The sequence below is a fragment of the Argiope bruennichi genome, chromosome 2 (assembly GCF_947563725.1).
Source record: "Argiope bruennichi chromosome 2, qqArgBrue1.1, whole genome shotgun sequence".
Lineage (NCBI taxonomy): Eukaryota > Metazoa > Arthropoda > Arachnida > Araneae > Araneidae > Argiope > Argiope bruennichi.
Genome location: NC_079152.1, coordinates 12,782,087 through 12,803,166, shown reverse-complemented (window position 1 = coordinate 12,803,166; position 21,080 = coordinate 12,782,087). Strand labels below are relative to the sequence as shown.

Here is a 21,080-nt window from a genome sequence, read left to right as displayed (position 1 = left end):
ACTCAAAATTATAGGCATTTAAAAATATTTTGCATCCCAAATGTATCACATTCCTTAAAATACTAAGACAATGGCTCACACTTTCTAACTTTTCCAAACCCCACTTTAAAAGTGTTTTCCAAAATACTTTATATCTCATTTTATGAATAATGAGAGCCGTAATAAGTGTACTTGTCAGGATTGGAAGACAAGTTTTAACGATTTATTTGCCTCTGCCGGGCGCCTAATAAGTTGTTTTTGGCGCACTTTGTTGGCTCCTTTTTTGGCCTGGCAACCTTCTACGGCGCTTAGATTTCGCCGTCCAAACGGCAGAGCCGGCTTTTGCTTAAGGAAGGCACCTCTCAACATTGGACTCCCCCCTTTTTAAGAAAAATTCGAAGAAGCCGACAAACATGACGTGAGTTAGCGCGATTTTTTTGAAGATCAATTCACGAATTCGGACAGCCCCCTTCCCTTCCCAAAATCTAAAATTTGTGGACATAAAATTTCTCAAAAGAAGAGTCAACCCGTCATGCGACAAGCATTCAGGTAAGTTTGGACTCAATTTTGCCGATTGCGCAAAGATGCACAAAGGGGTTTGTTAAAAGTTGGGCAAAAAGTTTATTTTGTGTTTAAAAGGAAGTGAATCGTTCCGATTATTGTTTTCTAGTTAAAAGAAAGTTGCAAATGAGTCGAAAATCAATTATATTGATTGACGAGATAGATGGTTTGTGTTTTGAATACGGATTTTGCATAGTTACAAATCAATTGATTAAATTACTTCAAAGTAAGTTTTAAACTATTTAGTAAAATTATAAAGGAATATTTTTTATATAATTAATTATTTTAGATTACTTTTATTTTTTAATTTTTAATCTTAAAATTATAAATATTCATACTTATGAAAATATATTCATGCTAAGTATAAGCAAACGCAAGCTATTCAGATTATTTTAAGACAAATTAAATAGAAAAGTAAAATATGCTGTAAAATATTTTAGAAAAAAAAATCGTTTTCTCTTTCAAATAAAATTTGTATTAAAACTTCGACAAAAATTGTTTTTTTATTTCTATATATTCAGTTTTTAAATAATTTTTTATGAATGTATCGAAGTACAAAAAGAAATAAAATGCTACTAAGAATTTAAATGATTCATCTTTCATTTAAATTTCTTTGCGCTTTAAGGGAAAGTGAATCGCTTTCCTTATTGTTTTATGGGTAATAAACAGCTGTAAATTATTATTTTATGGTTAATAGAAAACTGCAAATTATGGTTAATAGAGATCTCGAAAATCAGTTTTATTGATTAATGAGATAAATGGTTAGTGTTTTTGAATACGGATGCTGCATGGTAACAAATCGCTTGATAAAAATGTTTCAAAGTTATTTTAAAATTATTTTGCAAGACTCTGAAAATTTTTTTAATATAATTAATAAAATTTGGGGATCATTATTTCCCTTTTATAACAAATAATTATAAATATTTAAAAATATAAAAATGTTTTAATACTAAATACATGCAAATACATGCTTTTGATATTATTTTTAAATCAATAAATAGAATATTACATAACAAAATGATAACAAAATGATGTAATATGCAATGTAAAATTTTTTTTCTTTTAAATAATATTCGCACTAAAACTTCGAAGAAAGTTGTTTTTTTTTCTGTACTTTTAAGTGCAATTTTTAATTCTTTCTATAAAAGTATAGGAAATACAGAAATAAAAAATTACTAAGAATTTAAATTATTTGTCTTTGCATTAATATCCCATTTAATGCATTTCAAAATAAAAAGTTTCAAAATATCTAGAAATAGCATAATTTTTTTTATTAATTTAGAAATCAATAATTTTGTCATAGTATCTAGCTAACTGCTTTTCTAATTGGTACAGTTTATTATTCAAGAAATAATAGACAAGTAAATATGAATGAATTAAAAAAAAGCCTTTTTAATTTTGGGCTAACTATTACAATAATTCATATTCCTTAGAAGAGTGAATTCTTTTTTTTATATAACGTTAAATAAATACGTATTTGATTTTCTTCCTTATTAATTAAACAATCAATGAATAGGAAAAAATTAGTTGGCATAAAAATATAACTTGTGTTTGGTAAAATTAAAATTTTAATAAATCGATCAAAATTTGTGTGCTAAATTGCTTTAAACCTACTGGAGATATCGTTTGTTATATAATTGAGTAAGTGCGTGTACTGAAATAGAAAAAAAATGTATTTCAAATCTTATATCTTTAGTTTTTAAATATAATAAAATAAATTTAATTGATTTAAAAGTGGTAATAAGAATAAAATATTTGTCAAAAATTTACTTTAATGCATATAAAGGAGTCTTAAAAGCGAAGTATTTTTTAAGTTTATTATGTGCATTATTTTAATTCAAGAACGTTACCACCAATTAAATATTTACCTAGGCTTAGATGTATATAAAAAGCATTTGACCTAGCTTTATATCTTAGAATAAAATATGATCCATGCGGAGATTAAATTTTTATTATTTTAAGAACTAATAACAATTTAGTGAATGACTGATTTATCTTTCTTATAAATTAAGTAAAATTCATAAAATTTAAATTTGCAAGCAGTTAAGAATAGCTATTTTATTTTATATGAGTTATTTTAAACCAAAGAAATTCAAAATAATAATTACAGATTCAAATTATTAAATCAGTATTTAAAAAAATAAAAACTGATGAGAAGCAAAAAAATGTTTCTTCAAATCACTTATATCACGTATATAAACCCAGTTAAAGGAAATTAACATCAGTTGAAATATTTACTTAAGTTAGAAAGAAATTATCTGCAGTGGTTTTAAAATTAAACTACTTTAAGATCAAATTTTAATTTTATGAGGCTATTGACAGTTTGGCGTCCCGGATTATACTATTCATTAATAATGGTTAGGTTATTTGGTATAATTATTAATTTAATTACAATTTAACTCATTAACAATGAATTAAACTGCATTATCTTATACATTGATGCATTGTCTTATACATAGATGAAATTAAATGTCCTTTAGATTATTTAAATTAAAACTGAACAATCAAAAAAAATAATTGCAATATAAATATTAGTGAAAAATATTTTCATTACTATATAAAAAGGAAAGCTAAACAGCAAAATGAAAAATATAATTATTTATTTTTATAAGTTTTAGTTATTATTTATTTTAATCTAATTAAAGAAAATGAACACCAGTTGAAACATTACTTAAATTTACAAGTGTAGAAGACATTATGTGTGGCATTTTTACAACTTAGCATAAGCTATAATATTTAATAAATTGTAAATTCACAATACAACTAAAGCTAAGATGTAAAGCAACGATAGATAATTTATTTTTCTATAAATAAATTTTATTTATTTTCTATAACAAAATTTTAATTCTTTATGAAACTAAATAGAGAGCAGGGTTCTGGTTAATACTTTTTGATTGACTATTGGTAAAACTGCACTAGTAAAACCAATTGATACTGGTGTTTATTTTTACACATATTGAATCATATTTGTTCATATAAGAAATAAAATCTCCGTTAAATGTTTTGAAAAAACACTATCTACCTCAACATACAATGAAAGTAATTCCTATTTTTGTATACTTTTGCAATACGTTCTATTCCATGATAAACTTTTTAGTACAGTAAAGGAAAACGTATACAGACCACATCTCATTTACATATTTGCATTTTCAAAGTTAAGAGGAAATAAAATGTCATTATTTAGTTCATAAAATTTCAAGAGTTTTGCACTTACCTGAGTTGTTGCAAACATATCTACCGAACAATCTATAAATTACCTAAATAAATCTAAAATTTACAGGTCTGTAATTCTGGTAATATAGTTCCGCATCTCTTCATCTTATTGTATTTTTGGTTAGCAAATTCACACGCTGTCTGCAAAAAAGCGCTTAAACTTCCCATTGCCTTATTTTACCCCAAATTCGGCAGAATGATACAACTGTACTAAAAAAATTGCATTCTAAATAGTAGCATATACCGCTTATATATATAAAAGTATATACCAAATAGTATGTATCTTCTCAGTTGCCGTTGTCATTAAAATTACACAAAATGTCAAAAATGTAATTTTCGAACTCGGTGAATAGTAAAATGTGAGGATTCTTCAAAATCTTATAAATGAATTTTTTTGTCAGTTTCAAAATTTTCTCATTATATTCTTCAAGTAAAAAAGGTGCAAAAAAATTTTGACATTTTACAACTTTTAAAACGGTTAATAAATAAATTTAACTAAAATAAAACAAAATCTAATTGTGGTAGAATTATTTTTTAATTAGGTTCAATGTATTCAAAAATATATTTATAAATTGATTGATTTTATTTTTAAAGATAAATGTCATTTTTCTGAGATGTATTTTAACGTCTGCAAGAAGTAAAAATAAAAGTGTGAGTGACATATTTGTTACTATTTTTATTGGAAAATTAAACTTAGAAATCAGAAAATTAGAAATTTAAATTTGAATATTTTTCCATTATAAAAATAAATTTGAATAAAAAAGTAAATATCGAATTCTTCAATTTGACCCTATTTTTTTGATAATATCAATGTATATTTAAAGCTATTTTTCTATTAAAATTTTTCTCTTTACTTACAATCAACGTCAAGCAATTTCGAAATGATTTTGTATATATATATAGATATATATATATATATATTAAATACAGTTTTGCATTCTGAACAATATTTTCAATACATGCAGATTGCTTAATGTAAGCTCTAATTAAAAATATTTTATTAAAAATAGTAAATATAATAATTATTCATTTATTATTATTAACAGTATACATTTACTGTAAAAGTAAGTATTGAATATGCACAACAAACACATATTATAAATTTTAAAAAATAAATTTTTAAAACTAATTAAATATTTATTCTTTACCCTTCAAAATTTAAAATTTAAATAACGTGGGTTTTATCTCATTTTATAAAATAAGTGCCTTAAAATTCATGAAGACCTTTCCGTAAGATTTATCTGCCTTTTCTATAAATAATTGACTTAATAATTTTAGCAAAACTCTTGTTCAGTGTTAGCAGTAAAATAGTAAATTTACATTTGTTAAATTTTTATGCATTATGTATTTACGAAATCAACAAAATGTAATATCCTTAATTTAAAGTACTTATTCTTTCTGAGCTTTAGGTAAATATTTGGCACTTTAGGCTTATAATCAAAACAGCATTAAAGTTGCTGATTAATGCCTTAATAAGTGTTAGATTGAATATTGTCTGTTTAATTTAATAACCTATATATAAAGCCGTTGTTCAAAATTTGTGGGTCTTTTTAAAATCAAAGTGTAAACTGAACTTTTCAGTATTGAAATTCTAATAGCGTTTTGATTTAAAACAACCAGAATACTCACAGATTAAAATTATCTTTGTTCATTAATATCAATTTTTATAGTTTTTTTAAAGCTGTATAAAAATAATTCGCAACTTTTAAAGTTAAAATAATACTTAGATTGTATAATAGTATGGCCTCAAAGGAAAAGCAATAAAGCAACAAATTAGTTGATGAACATTCATTTATTGATAAAAATGAATGTTAGACAGAAATGCGAAAAATTATTTAATAGCTTATGAATCTTTTCTTTAAAATACCACTAAAGCAATTTCGATAGTATCTTGAAAATTGTATCAGGAGTTGCGTTACATCAAATAAATAAAGTAGCAACATTTTCTTAAATTCTAAATGGTTAAATTCGGAATTAGTGTTAAAACATGCGTTATTTTTGACATCTAGATGCCTTTAGTGATCATCTAATTCATCCAACTTATTTTCAATTGCAACTCAGATAAACTGATAAAATTTAAAATTTGTAAATTGTTAATTTATTATAATTATTTTGAATTAAAACTTTTAAATGAAATGCGCCCAATTATAGTATTAATATTTAAATTATAGTATTAATATTTTTTATAAGATAGAAACCTAAAATGTGGCAATAGATCAACTAAAATAAAATCTCTGATTCAACCGTTTTATTAGTAATTATAATTAAATTAAATTAACAAAATTTAAAATTTTCAAATGCTTAAGAAAATTATTGTATTTATTATGAGTTGATTTGAATTGAGACAATCCATAAGAAATAACTTCGTATTCTAATAAATTTATTTCTTTAGAATATGAATTAACTAAAGTATTCGACTTAGTTAATAAAGTTTGAGAGAAAAAAAAACAAATGATACAAATCAATGCTGTTATAAATCAAGTAAAATTTTAAATAAGTGGCATTTTTGAGGCTTTTCGAACACAATTTTTAAAAAAATTCGTCTAAAGATAACTCTTAAAAAAGCTTGATTTTCATGCACCATAACATTTTTCGATCTAAAAACAACGATACTGCATATGGAAACAAAACACAAGTATTTATAGAAACTTTTGGTTTCCCGTAGCCATTTTAATTTTGAAATGGTTTGAATACATAAATATAAAAAATATCATCGAGCCATGAAATAATATTTATTATTTCATGGTTCGTGAAGTAAGAAATATTATAATTCCACGAGAGTGTTATGAATTGATAATCAATTTTAGGACCAGTTAAAATATATCTGGAGTTCCATTTAGATAAAAATTCAGAGGAAAAAAAATAGCATCTACTGCTGTTTGAAATAAATATAAATTAACAAAATTTCATAGCATAATTATTAATTCAAAGCATAATTATAAAAGAATTTGAAGTTTGATGCTATAGAAGTTATGATAAATGTATCTAGATAAAGTAAAAATACTGTAGAAATATAGAAATTCATTTTATGTGGAGCTGATTGTTTGAAATTTTCTTTTATATTAACATTTTAAGAAAATATAAATTGAAAATTTCAAAATTAAAAAGATAAATCAATTGTGTTCCCTTTAATAATTTATTAATTTAAAATGGAATTAATATTCGAATTTTATTGTTGTTCTTCATTAGCTGACAAATTTATATTTCATAAGAATAAGGAATATGAAATTATTGTTAATAATTAATTGCTAATGAAAACAATTTTTTAAAAAAATTATTCCTTAAATAAAAATTTTTGGAAAGCCGTTAAATATATAATTATATTTATATCGCGAAAGTTATATCTTCTTATTTATTTGTCAAGAAAGTTATTTTTATTTTGTATGCATATGCATAATTTCGAATGTCATTCAAGATAAATATATTAAAAATGTAAATGTATTTAATGTATTAAAAACTTATTATTAAAAATTCAGAAAGGAGACATGTTTTTTGTTTAGTGTGAATTTAGCATTTATTTTCTTGCGTGTTCTAACATAGCTTACCTTTTTATAAACATTTTCATGGATTGCATTTAAAAAAGGAATGTGAAATTCATTTTAAATTCATTTTTTGCTGTATTCCATTAATCCTATTATGCCATTTCAAAATGCATTTTCAAAATTATTAAGGACTAACATATATATCCAGCGACGTTTCTCAGAATGGAATATTTTCATATCTTTAACTGATAAAAAAAAATATGACTTATTTAATTGTTTCGATTTTGTGAATATACTCGAATGAAATGCATTTTGTTACAATACATCCTCTTGAACGATTCGATCCAAAATTTGATATTGATTTCCAATCTTAAAGTAAAAGTCTGTTCTAAAGTTCACGCGTTCATATTTCATTTAGTATATTGTGTTTTTGAGTTATTACAAATACAATCACATATATAGAAATACAGATAGGAGCCAAAAACTCATAAATATCAACAGGCCTAAGATATAACCATATATCAAATTCCATCTGTCTAACTTATTGAAAATCACTGCTATATGATAGACGAATTGTCCATAGAAGTGGAAAAGATCACACACTAAATTTTAACCTTCCAAATATTTTGACAAATAGAACGTAACAGATACATTATGACATAAGTGGCGAGATAGGTGTATTCCATAAATATTTTTTTCCGCCTTAAAAAATCTGAAATGTGTTAAAATTTATCAAAATTTTAAAAAGTCAAATTTTGCGATAATTATTATATTTTTTATTCCTTTGTTTCGTTTGTGAGAAAGTAAGAAGTTGCAAATTTGCAATCTAACGACAATTAAAGTATTTTCTCTTTCTTTAATTCGTATATGAGAAAATAAGAAGTTTGTGCTATAGTTTTGCAACAGTTAAAATATTTTATCTTACTTTACTTCCTATATGCGAAAATATGAAACTGTAACTGTGCTCATAGAAGGAAAATCAAAAGAATTAATTTGCTGTATATATTTCTGTTTTCTTTTCTTCCTTATCTTAAGTAATTTAACTTCAAAGTTAATCTTTTCCAGAACTTTTCTTGCCTCTTGATTTAGAATCGGAGCTGGAAAAGAAAATAAATTGTGTTTTTAGATTAGCTGAAATGAAATTGCTGTAATAAATGTATGTAAATTGGTTTATACTTGCAGAAAAAATATATCCAAGTGGATTAAAATAATTTAATGTACAAAAATCTTGTTTATTTAAAAGTATTGAGCAATTTTTAAAATTAAATGAATCAAATGGACTCTATCATCAAGTGAAGCCATGTATCCATAAAAAATTCAAAAAATGAAGGAATTTTTATGTTAAATATAGAATTTTTCTTATCAAAAGCCAAACTTTTGAAAAATTGTAATTCATAGTGAATAAGAATTTTACTAACATTCATAAAATATTTTAATTTTTAATATATGAATATTTTTTATAAGAATAAAAGTTTTGATAGTTTTTTAATTCAATTTTTTTCATTTGTAGTTTAATTTTCTTATTGTTTTTATTTCAGGTATTCATGCTTTTACGATATTTGTATTTATTTTCAAAAGTATAAAAAATGCATAAATTAATGAACGCATGCTTTTGGGAAATTATTTTGGCGTGCTTGTTATGCTTCTGATTTAAAATTTTTAATTCCTATTTCTTTATTATAATTAGTATGATCTGTAATACATTTGTCTCAAATTCAACGCCATTCGAAGTTTCTCTAATTAATTAAAAACACTGAAATTAAACGATTAACTTATAATTCAGTTTCGAAAATAAAGCATATTGTATTTTAAGCAGTAACACACAACTGCACAGAATCATAACTAATCTGGAAGTGATTTAAAAGTCGAATATAAAATCCCATCTTTGACAGTATCAACAAAATAAATGTAAGCTAAAAAAAGTGCAAATGAACTTCTTTGATAGAGGAAAAGCAAATTCTTATTTCTATTTTTTTTTAACATGTGAGTTAAGAAATTGTTCCCATTTCAAATTGCATCATAGATAGTACATATAGTTTTTTAAATATATGTACATAATAAATTTTCTGAAAACATGAAAAACTACATAGATTGAGCTTCCTAATAATTTTACGAATTCATTTTGTCATTAAGAAACATTTGAAAAGTGGAAATGTGCAATTTGGTTTCATTTCTTTGAAATTTTCATTACTGTGTTAGTTAAATTAATCGCCATTTTGGAATTTCTTCGGAACCTGCAATGGTTTTTTTCACAATTTTAAAATTCAAAAAATTGATTTTTAATGATACACATTCAGTTATTGCGCAATTTTTTTCTGAATTTTAATAATTTTTTAAACACATTTCTTATTTAATTTTAAACAAACGATTTCATTGAATTTCAAATCATTTTCAATAATTTAACATATATTTAAACACTTGATTTTCTTCCGTTGTTGAAAGCTAAGGAATTAAAGTTTACTAATTACCCTTCAGGTATACATAAGGAAATTATATTACAGTAATCATCAAAAGTAGTAATAATGAGTAATAATCATCATAAGTAATAAACAATCCTCATCATCATAATTAATAATGATAAATAATCATTAATCATAAGTAATAGTAATAAACAGTCATCATCATCATAAGTAATAATAATAAATAATAATTCAACATAAGTAATAATAATAATAACCAACATAATTAATAATAAGAAGTAATAATCATCGTAAGTAATAATAATCATAATTACAGTTTAAATCAGTAAATTGAAATTATATTACCGTAAAAGGCAATATGCAATTTGAAGTCGAATAAAAGGCACATAAATTTTTAACTGCACTATGATATCTTACGACTTCATTTTAGTAAAAAGGAATCACGGACCAATGAATAAAACAGGTATTATACTTATTAACATAAAATAATTTTGATATTTAGTACAATTTTATCCATATAAATATTTTCTCAAAGGAATATTAAAAATAATACATTGCATAAAATATTTAATTAACCTTAAACTCGACAATATTTCAAAGGAACTAGCTGTTTTTCGAAAATCAGTTAGGTTAAAATAAATTTCTAAGACTCAACTCTTCTTCTGTATCAGAAACATGATTCTTACATCATAAAAACTAAAGATTTCACTAAAAATCAGACATCAGTATTTCAGGTAAGTTGCAGTTACAGTTATATGAAAATGCTCATGATTAATTGTGGGAAAGAATCAGAACAAAATTAAATTTTTCTCATTATGAAAAGATTCCGTGTTACCATAGAAACAAAATTTCGTACCAGGCGCTTAAGTGTTGCTGACACGCAATTTGTGGAAGGACTACTCATTTCCAAAATGGTTGCTAGGAGATTTCGTCTTGTGTTAGAATTTCGTTAAACAAGTTTCTGAACACCTCGGAGTTTTTTCGCAAACTCTTTAATTTCAAGACAAATATTTTTTAGGTGTAACTTCCAAAACAATAATTTTAAATCCCTATTGCAATGTACACAAAAGTTAAAATAACGTATTTTTATTTTTTCATATATGAAGTATAAAAAAAAAGGTATATAATTTTCAAAATATTCGAATTTGATGAAGTTGTCAAGTTTCAAACCTCCTGATTCCGAAAAACCATTTTTGGAATGATATATCTGTCTCTTAGCCTATGAATAAACTTAACTTAAACTCAAACTTAACTTAAAATCAAATTAAGCAAACGAAATTTGGTATATGTTATTTCCACTTAATTTGCAGACAACTATCAAATTTTGAATGAAATCCAACAAACAGAAAGTTTGTCTGTCTGTCCGAGGGCAAGTGGACACGGTAGCTGCAAATTGCTAGATGAGTAAAATTTCGTGTACATTCAATACATCTTAAGTATAGATTTGTGTTGAACTTTCAACCAAGTCTGTCAAGAAACAGACCATTTGTTAATCTGTACTTGAATATGCAAGTCAATGCGAAGTTGAAAAATGCATAGATTGAGATACATGATATTTGGTCTGTTTATATTGTTTCTAAAATTGTATTTTTGTATCAAATTTTGGTTTCAGTTCTGTAGAAAAGGGCCTCTAAAATGTATTCCCATTTTTATTTTCACTATATTGCAAAGAACAAAGCCCTTACAAACAACGGGACTGAAAATAAAAATCTGAGCACTCATGGGATTCCCGGTATTTATCAGAGTCTCCAATATTTTAGTGGGAAGGAAAATATTTTTATTTAGTAAGTTTGAGAGAAAATTTTGAGTAAACCATTCCCTCAGGAACTTTTATTGTAATTGTATTTGATTGTATTGAATTTTTTATTGTATTGAAATTTCAACCACTGTTCTTATATGGAATGAAATTGCTAGAACGGTGAAGTTATTTTGTGAAAAGGAATTTAATTTCATTATTTTATTACTCAAATTTCTTTCATTGTATTATTGATTAATTAGCTAATGTTGATGACCAGCTGGTTCACTGGATTTACTGGTGCTATTGAATTTCAATAAAATTGCTTTTACATAACTTAGTGCTTAAAATTCTCTCAACAAACTATTTTTAAGTATCAAAATTAGACATAACTGTGTTATTTTAAAAGCTTTAAACCTCCTTTGTTTATTTTCTTAGTAAACCTTCCTAATTAATCGAATTGCATGATATCACGAAGTTAATAAAACTCTAAGTGTCTGAGTAAATTGCTTTAGACTGTAAGTTGTCTCTTTAGAGGTAGTGTAAATTCAGTTTCTGATTTCTCATTTAAACCGAATAGTTAATTAACAGTCTCTTTTTTTCATAGCTCACAATAATGAAAGATAAATCATGCGAATATTATTTCGTGATAAAATATTTGATAAAAAAAATGAAAACGATTTGTATTTATCTGAAAAAAAATCGTTTGATAAAATTTTTCAAAAAATATTTCTCAAATAGATATTTTTTTGATGAAATATTTGATAAAAAAATAAAAACGATTTGTATTTATCTGAAAGAATAAAATCGTTTGATAAAATTTTTCAAAAAATATTTCTTAAATAGAAGTTATTTTTTGATGAAATATTTGATAAAAAAATGAAAACGATTTCTATTTCATAGCAACAATAAAATCGCTTGATAAAAGTTTGAAAAAATATTTCTTAAATACTTTTAAATTCAGGAGAAAAATTCACATTTACAAAATTCAAAATTTAGAAAAAGAGAATTTTTAAAATTTAAAGATAGAATAATAATCAGTTACTGTGGAAGAGTGATAAAATCTCTCTTAAATTTTTAATTAGTTAAAATTTTTTTGAAAAAGAAATCAATTCAAGATTTGTTAATAATTATATCTTTCTTGCATAAAATATATTTAGAGAGAAAAAAACTGAAATCGTCAGAAAATTAGATGATATAATTTGGAAACAACTCCAAATTTTGCGCCTCATTTCTTTCTACTTGAAAAATCATGCCTCTCTTGTATGTTTATGAACACAATAACTCACAAAGGCAGCGATCTGGATGGCTGAAATTCAGTATATACATCGCAGTAACGCCTGAAAAAATATGGGACTGAATTCATCAAAAGAAAGAATGTTTCTCGGTCTGGTTTTATGTGAACACGATCAATTCAAGGCCTTAGATCTACGAATTCAGCCTGGAGCCTTTACAATAGATTAAAGGTAAAATTGGATCAAATCTATGAACTTTATAATTGCTTGTCTGTTGATGTGTTCATTATAATTCATTCATACATTATAATTCTTAAAAAAAGAGCTAGACTGGTAAAATTTAGAATATTATTCTAAACTCAGAGTTATAAATCAGTGTCAAATTTAGGACCAAGAATATTAATCCCAGAGATTTTTTTTTTTTAGTTTTTTAATATACAAAATACATTTATATAAGCTATATTTATCAAAATGGAAATTCATATATAGTAAATTATAAGAAAAAAAACATTTTTAATGCACTTTTTTTAGTATTATTAAATTTAATATTCATCAACTTCCCAAACATAGTTTTGCTATATGATGATTATTTTCTATTATCTTTATTTTTTCTATTATCTTTATTTTTATTTTCCTATAAAAATTTTATTTAATTGTTATTGTAGATTGTTCACAACATTTTCTGCAAAAAAGCAATTCCAAAATTTTTGAAACCATCAACAATTGCAATTTTAAATGCAGAATCTGAAATTTTTAGGTATTGTCGTTTAAAGAACAATTTTAACTTTGAAAATAAATAGTAAAAGACGTTGCTGAAACTTTTGAAAAACGACATAAAATAATGCAGCTGCAAAAGTGTTTTTGCTATTTAAAAAGAAGACTAACTTTATTATTCAATTTGCATGAAATTTTTTTTGAATGATAATGTTTTTTATAGAAAAAAATAATACAATAACTGTTTGGACAATCCGCAATCAAGTTTTAACAGTAGATATTGATATTTTTGAGTATTTCAGTTTAAGGCACAATTTTAACTTTGAAATATTACCAAAAAAATTTCATCAAATTTTTTAAAAACTTCTTTTAATAACGTAATACAGTAATGGCTGTTGACAATCAAAATCAAAATTTTGTCTGTAGAATATGAGATTTTTAGTTATTCACATTTAAAGAATCTATTTTAAGTTTGAAATAAGTACCAAAATTTCTAAAAAAAGTTTTAAAAAATTACTTTTAAGTTTAAAATCTTTCTATTTAATAAAAAGTCTTTAATTTTATCTATTATTCTGTTCTCATAAAAAAATTCGTGTTGTATTGATTATGAATATTTTAATAATTCTATTTTGTGAAAAGCCTAATGTAAGAATAGCTCTGAACAATTAACATTCGAGATTTTTAATTGTAGGATTTATATATTGCCATTTAAGAAAAAGTATAATTTTGATATTATGAAAAGACTTCTTTCAAACATTTTGAAAAATTACGTTTGAGGATACTTAAAAAAATGAGTTGCAACTATTTTGTTTAAAAGAGCGGTTTTGTTAGTGCTTTTTATAAATTTAATTATATTTTACTTACTGATTTTAGATTTATTACTCATTATTTTAAATAATAAAGAATCTTGAAACAAATTTTTTTTTCTAATTTGTTACAATTGAAGCCATTTATACTAAATCAACATTTAACCATACGATTCAATTCACTGATTATTACTTAAGTTCTAAATTACTTAAGTTCTAAAAATATTAAAATAATGCATTCTCATCGGGCATAAACAAGTGCTGAAAATTTCAAAACTGTAGCATATCAAGAAATAAGTGAAAATCGATTACAGAAAAGCACCCATACAAACGTGAAACAACTCCAGTTAAATGAATGTGTGGAAAAACTTACAAAACTTCCATTATAGATTAAATAAACTGAATTAAAACAAGAATCAAACGGAAATATGGAATCTAACACAAAAGCAACCTTACACAATTCTTCAGAATCCGAGATCAATAAATAATACGGTCTTACCGTAATCCAGCATTTTTAAACTTGAGAAAAGTGCTTTCTTAATTTCAAAGCTATCAAATTCCGCATTGTTGGAAATCTTAATTAAGTAAAGAATAAATACATTTTCTTCGATCAGGATGTGTCTCCTTTATGTATCCTAAGCTCTTTTCAAGGCTATGTGCTTTCTAATAAGACAATTAAAGTCATTTCAATATAATTAACGAACTTGCTAAATAACCTTGTAATGAGTTATGGTTGCATTTTTCTGTGAATCTTTAAAGGAAGTTTTTAAATGAAAATTTCTAGGATTTTTCTTTTACATTAATGTTATTTCAGGACATTAATCAATGCTAGTTATTCTATTAATTGCATTATGTGTTTACGAAAAAAATTGTGTTTACATATTAATCAGCAATGGCAATGTCGTGATGTTTCGGATGTCCCGTTGTGTGACAAAGTAGTCACGAGCACTTCCACATCATAATTTGAAATAGCAATTATCATTGGTAAGTTTAGGGAAGGATTAAAATTAATTGAAACTAGTTTAAACGAGCACATAAAGCTCTAATGTCATGAAATTTGGTATAAAGCTATTAAATAAACATTTTATGATATAATTAGCAATAGTAAAATAATATTTTGATTTTTTTATGGGAGAAATAGGGAATTTTAATGGAATTACGTTACACGTGCCTTTTAATATTGGAACTGATTTAATTAACTATCTTAATTAGTTATTTTTGAAAAAATCCAGAAAAATTCCTCTCGTGCAGCTCATTGTAGCTATCTAATGCCGAAATATAAATAATTTTGAAAAGCAACTTTAATCTATAAGATTGGCAACGGTGTTATTGAATTCTCTGTCTTTTTACGGACGGAAAATTAACTTAAATATTATCAATCGCAGTCTTAGGTCATTTCCTAGAGATGGACATTGCAGGATCATATTCTGGTAGTTGAAGTAACTCATTGCGAATCTGGGGTAATTTTTCGAAGGTCTTAATTAAAATTCTTTTAATAAATTCCGAAACGGGTTCAATTTGGTAATCATCAAGTAGTATTTTCCTTCTGATGTACCAGGGTGCATTAACAATTTTCATCAGATTTTTATTTTAGAAAATATGCAACTTCTTAATGTCTTGGGCAGAAGTGCTCCCCCCCCCCCTTAAATTTGGGAGCCATACATCAACACTGATCTTAAAATTCTTTTGTAGAGCAGAAGCTTGAGCTTTCTCCTGAGCGTTAATCTTGAAAAGAGTAACTATAAGCTTATTGTAAATACATAAAACGTAACTATAAGCGTATTGTAAATACATAAAGAGTAACTATAAGCTTATTGTAAATACATAAAACGTAACTATAAGCTTATTGTAAATACACAAAGAATAACTATAAGCTTATTGTAAATACATAAAGTGTAACTATAAGTTTATCGTCAATGCATAAAAAGTAACTATAAGCTTAATGAAAATACATAAAGATTAACTATAAGCTTATTGTAAATACAATACGTTCTTTATAAAAATATTTTGTAGATAGAAATCATTGATGTGTTATTTAATTTTGCATTTTACACACTGATAGTGATTGCATTCTCTATTAACTGTTTAAAGCTTTTTTAAAAGTAAAATTTTTTGTTTATATATTAATTTTGTAGAAAAAAAGTTATAAAAAGATATAAATATTCGACGTCCTTACTTGAAATAATTTACAATTGTATGAAGCTATTAATTTTTAATAGATTATTCAACAACATATTATATATTGATCCCTATTTTCATGTCTTTTCAGTTAATTGTGTATGATTTATTGATTCATAACTAAATTTGTTTATTTAATATAGATTTACTATACAGACTGAAATATTCTCTTATCAAAGAAATTTCAATAAATGAAAATAATTTTAAAATATTAATAAAAAAATAAATTTCAGAACTGAATGCATATATATTTATTCATATTTTTATCATTTTTTAAATAATGTTGTATGATTTATTGATTCATAACTAAATTTGTGTACTTAGTATAGATTTACTATATACCCTGAAATATTCTCTTATCAAAGAAATTTTAATAAATCAAAATAATTTTAAAATATTAATAAAAAATTAATTTCAGAACTGAATGAATTGTTTTTCGTATATTTCTTCATTTTCTAATGGCGAATAAACCGGCCTTTATTGAACATTAACAACGCTTGGATATTAAAGTTAAAACAAAGCCCAATTTGTTTAAATTTCAGAATTTTTCATAAAATACTAAACATTTTTGGAAATTCCCCATTAATTTTCAAAAAAAAAAAATGCAATGAAATGTTTATTTGACATTATTAATCTGATTTTAAACCAAAGTCAAAACAATTTTTAATGCTTTATTAATTTCGATTGCATTCCGTAAAAATATGTTTATTTTTTCTATTTTAACATATGCTTAGTAATTTAGCATCAAAATATAAATATTTTTTACTTTCCATTTTTTTATTAAACTTGCAGCTCTTTCCAGGTAGCTCGGAAACTATAAATGTTATTAGTTTCAGAAAGTTGTTTTTAATATAAAAATATTTTTAAAAAATGAAGTATTTTGTTAATGAATGTTCCTCTTTTATAAAAAATAAGCTTGCCTCGAAAATTAAATGGGAAGAATATATTTTTTATCTAAATAATCTTATACATATTGATAACAGTTAATAATATTTAAATTTTCTTAATCAGAGGAATATCGCATTGTTATTTATTTAGGATAGAAATATCACATATCTGATATTTGACGCAATTATTTTAGGTTTCTCATATACACTTCCTCAAACAATTGTTTGAAACATTCGAACATTGAAAATCCATTTTCATTCACAGCAGTCTGATTCCTTCTAGATTCTTCTGGAACCCACGCATAAAGAATAAATTTCTTTAATAAAAGATTTTGTATATAAATTCCTAGCTATTGATAGCTATGTAATTTTATTAATCTAAAGAAGCTTTCAGGGTTACTCATTTAGAGCATAAATATTTGCACATTTTTTATTTGACACAATTATTTCTGCTATGCATTCCCACAAAATATTTCTTGAATTATTTGAATACTGGAAATTAATTCTTTCGTTTTCAATATCGGCATTTTGATTCTTCGATATGAATTTGAAATGTTCGAATCATTTTCTAATGAATACTCCTTTTCTGAAATAAGTTAAAAGCAGAACTTAAGAGTCGAGAATACATTTTTTAAAGGTAAATGATCTTGAATATATTTCTAGATGTTAATATTTATATAATTGTGCTCATCTGGATAATCTTTCATAGTTATTTAATTAGGTAAGAAATATTTACATATTTGATATTTAAGACAATTAGTTTCATATTGGAATATTCGAGCATGAAATATTCGTTTTCAGTTTCAGCAATTTTTTTCTTCCATATAATATCACAAAAAGCGTTTGCTGATTGCTCATATGTACTGCTAAATTTTTGCTCTTTGTACAACTGAAAAAGCAAATCTTCTGTTTTGAAAATGTTTTATTTTCCTTCATCTGATGTATCCATCGAAAACTTGAATTTTTCATTGATACTTTATAAATTAGGATTCAAACTATAATGTCAGTGAATTAAGTAATATTAGCTTATAAGTTTAAAAATTAACAATTCGCTAATATTTGAACAGTTAGTTTTGGATTTCCAAAGTAGATTTACCACAAAAAGTTACTTGAAATATTCGAATGTTAATTTCAACCTCAAAAGTTTGATTCTTCCCTATAATTTTGAATGAGAAAATTGCTGATATGTGCTATTTAATTAATGTTAATTTCTCTGTTTAATCGTTGTTTTAGAAATGTCATTCTCCTTTATCTGAGAGTTAATCGAAGACTAGAGATACTCAATTGATTTATTACAAGTAGTAAGTTAAATCTGAGGTATAGATTGAAAAATATAGCTGTCGGTGTGCATTTTCTAAGATTTACAGCTTTGGAAGTAAAAATTTTAGAAAAAGAATGGTATTTTGCTTATGTTGGATCAGAAAGCTTCTACTTATCTATTAAATGTAAATATATTTAATTTATGTATTACATGTAAATATTTGCGAACAGGTAAAAAAAAATATTTATCCTTCAATCTTTATTTAAATTCATAGAATGATCTGCCATACATCTTACTTTTTAAGATAAATTTTCTTATCATTTTATAAGCAATATTGGTAGAATTGTATTATTTTGTAAAAGGGTCAAAAGTAAAAAAAAAAAAATTGTTTGTATCAAAAAAGTTGGTTGACTGCCATATTCAACCTAAAATATATTAATCTGCCACTTATCTTTTTTTCGCTTATTTTCTTTCTTTAATCTTTTAAAAGTTTTTTTTCCTTTTAATTTTTTCCAAACTTTCTTCCTATGAATAATAGTTCCACGTAATATTTATTAAAATATCAATCATTCATTTTTATTAAAATTCCAAACTTTTATATTTAACTTTCTAGAAATAGGGTTCGATGCCTTTACCATGTAGCTCTCTTACCTGCAAGTCATTGCATCGGATTATCGTGTATTTAATATTACAATCTAAGATTGAACCATTTATCAAAGTTAAAATTTGATGCAAGAATCATATTTAATCCATAATTATCTCATAGAGTCAGTTATGTTACTTATTATCTCATTTAATAGAGATAATAATCTCACTTAAAAAGTTAATATGAAATCAATTATTAACGTTATAATTTGATGCAATTATTATATTCAATCCATAAGTATTTTATTGTATCAATTAACTTGCTTATGATCTCAAATGAAATAAAATAACAAACAATGGGGGAAAACTTTTCTAAATGAAAACTTGTCTTGGGAGACCTTCTAATTTTTTTCGATCGGTAAACTTTATTTCCTTTGTAGCAAAGTAAGATTATTGTCTTTAAAGTTGAAAGTCTTTTTAACTATCAGGAAAATAAATAAATCATATTTATATATTTTTAATAGAGATGCAATTTTTTACAATTACGTATAATTATTTACAAATTATATATATATATATATATATATATATATATATATATATATATATATATATATATATATATATATATATATATATATATTAGAAAAGTTACAAAATTAATTCGGTAATAAATTTAATTAAAAACAGTTTTCAAAAATAAACTTTAATTTGTGTGCTAAATAATAGAATTTTTTCAAATAATTTTGTTAATTTTTAATTTTTAATCTAGAAAAAAAAATTTTTTTTTTCTCAAAAGTCAGCAAATGTGAGAAAATGATACAGACCAGATTAATTTAATTAGTGATTAATTGATAAATAATTTCTGGTTATGTTAAAATATATAGTATTGTCCTTAAGAATGCACAAGTGAAAAAATCAGTAATGAGTATTATCACGTAAGGAAATGAATAAAATGTAGCAAATGGTCTTTTGCATATTTTATTATTTTTTATTATTAAATTATTTTTATTAATTTTAATTTTATTTATTAAAAAAATCGTTTGCAATATAAAATATTTCAAACTTCTACCTTTTAAAATATGAAAGTTCTGGAGTTATTTGAAAGTGTGTGAAAATTATTTATTTCTTCTTCTTTTAAATAGTTAAAATGTGTCTTATGCATGCAAAAGTGCAAATCGACAGATTAAGAAATGATACAGATAAAAAAAAAATTAGAAATGTTAAAAAATCTAATTAAAGTTTTTCAAAATTTTAATTAGACTTTTTAATAGTTTTTAAATTAGAAATTTTAATGATTTTCCTCTTTTATTTTACTACATATTATTGCATACAAATTAATTTTACATTAAAGAAAAATTCAGATGCTTAACATTTTAGTGATAGCAAACTTAATTTCAGTAAAATAGTAAACGTATTGCCGAAGTCGTGGCCTAGGGGTAGCGCGTCTTCCCCGTTATCCAGGCGTCTCGGGTTCGAGTCTTGGTTCGGGCATGGTTGTTCCCTTCCTTGTGTGCTATCTGTGAAATGCATGAATGAGCCCCCTTGTAAAAAAGGGGTTGTGCAAGCGAGTGTGTGTTTGCTATATTCATTTGAGATAGAAATCAGACTTCTACCCTCGGGTGCTTAGGGATCTTTATCCTCAGAAGCTCCTGCGCAATAATTTGGCTTAAACACTCACACGACCACACGAAGAAAATTAAATGTGGTTTTAAGAATACTTTATGTACATTTTATATACAGGGGGCGGCAAAAAAACAAAACAAAACAAAGAAACAATTTTTAATAAAATGTTATTAAAAATAAATAAATTATTAAAATATAACGATAATAATAAGAGTAAACTTTTAGTAATAAATATATTTAACTGGTTTCAAATGACAGCCTTTTGCAGCAATGTAGAACCGCAATCGCTTATTGAAACGTTTGGCAATGACCGTAAGTCTTCTACCTTTAATCTATCACATTCCCGCCGAAGCGATTGATTTAGAGAGTCCAAATTTTTGTGTGGTTTAGAGCAGGCC

The 21,080-nt window shown here is 24.4% G+C and overlaps 1 protein-coding gene across 8 annotated transcripts in view; it reads left to right on the top strand.

Annotated features, from left to right (window-relative positions):
- The first annotated feature begins 325 nt into the window (after positions 1-325).
- The window catches only part of LOC129961867 (sodium channel protein para-like), a 340,223-nt gene continuing 319,468 nt past the window's right edge, over positions 326-21,080 (top strand). For all 8 annotated transcript variants that reach the window (XM_056075468.1, XM_056075475.1, XM_056075474.1 and 5 more), the window contains exon 1: positions 326-528. The gene's annotated coding sequence lies outside the window, so the exon portion shown is untranslated. The remainder of the gene's footprint in view (positions 529-21,080) is intronic.